A 1,507-nucleotide genomic window follows, 5' to 3' on the forward strand; every position below is an offset into this window, starting at 1 on the left:
AAAAAACTCATAAATGCCTTATTTGACGACTGACTTCCTTCCATCGTTGCGTCCTGCGCGTACTTCTCGCAAATCGCAGCCATTAATTTGCTTTTCTCGCTTCTTCTGGGCATAAGAAACTTTCTAAAGCTGTTTTAATAATTTTGATTTTGTCAAATATAATTGTTAAAATATTGTACAATAGCACACGAAAAAGTATGGGATGCTCACAAGTTTCATTTTACAACTGTTCTAAAAAAATAGTACAAAAGAGCAAATATGACAAATAGCACGACTTGTGAACTCCCTAAGTATGTTCAGTTATACTTGATAGGATAAAGTTATACAGCTATAAGTGGGCGCTACCACGCCCATTTTCTAAAATTCCATAATAATCTTATTTTAAGAGATTATTGTGAGTATTATTTGAGGGTGATTAATTGAGTAAATTAGCGCCCTTAAATTTTGAGTTATCGAAATTTCAAGCATTTCTGTAATTTACCGTTATATGAAAAGTAGGCGTAATTTTAGTCCGATTTCAATAATTTTCAATGTTTTGTGGCAAACACAATAACCGTACCGAGTTACAAATTGGTAGAACGGTTACCGAGGTAAATATATGTGATCATAAGTGGGCGGTGCCACGCCCATTTTCCAAAATTTTATCATAAACGTATTTCTTGGTAAAGAATTGCTGCAAGCATCGATTTTGAATAAATTAGCTTTAATATTTACTGATTTATCGAGGATTTCGTATTTCTCGAAATTACCGCTATATGGGATGTGGGCGTGGTTATTGTCCGATTTTAAAAATTTTCGGCCATTTGGTATGCTGTGCCAAGTTTGGAAGAAATTCGTGCAGCGGTTACCAATATATACACATGTAACCATAAGTAGGCGTGGCTACGCCCATTTGCCAAAATTTTTTAATATTCTTATTTTTCGTCTAAAACTCATTGCAAATATAAATTTTGAGTGAATTATCTTCAGTAGTTACTAAAATATCGCAGTTTTCGTATTTCTGAAAATTACCGTTATATGGGAGGTAGGCGTGGTTATTGTCCTATTTTGCCCATTTTCAATACCATCCGTCCTACGCACGAAAGAAGTGCACGTACCAAGTTTAGTTAAGATATCTCAATTTTTACTCGAGTTATCGTGTGCACAGACGGACAGACGGACGGACGGACGGACAGACAGTCACCGCTTAATCGATTTCTTTTTTCATTCTGATCATTTATGTATACATTTGTCTATATCTATCTCGATTCGTTTTGCCTGTTACAAACAACCGTTATGTGAACAAAGTTATAATACCCTTGTGCACAAGTGCGCTCGGGTATAAAAAAAACTCAGTGCGTGTAGTCCCTACGCGCGGAAGAAGTGAAACTTAATAGAGGAAATTCTTCATCTTCATCTTCATCTTCATCTTCATCTTCATCTTCATCTTCATCTTCATCTTCATCTTCATCTTCATCTTCATCTTCATCTTCATCTTCATCTTCATCTTCATCTTCATCTTGATCTT

The sequence above is a fragment of the Rhagoletis pomonella genome, unplaced genomic scaffold, assembly GCF_013731165.1.
Source record: "Rhagoletis pomonella isolate Grant_MI unplaced genomic scaffold, Rhpom_1.0 Rhpom_scaffold_00066, whole genome shotgun sequence".
NCBI classification, from domain to species: domain Eukaryota; kingdom Metazoa; phylum Arthropoda; class Insecta; order Diptera; family Tephritidae; genus Rhagoletis; species Rhagoletis pomonella.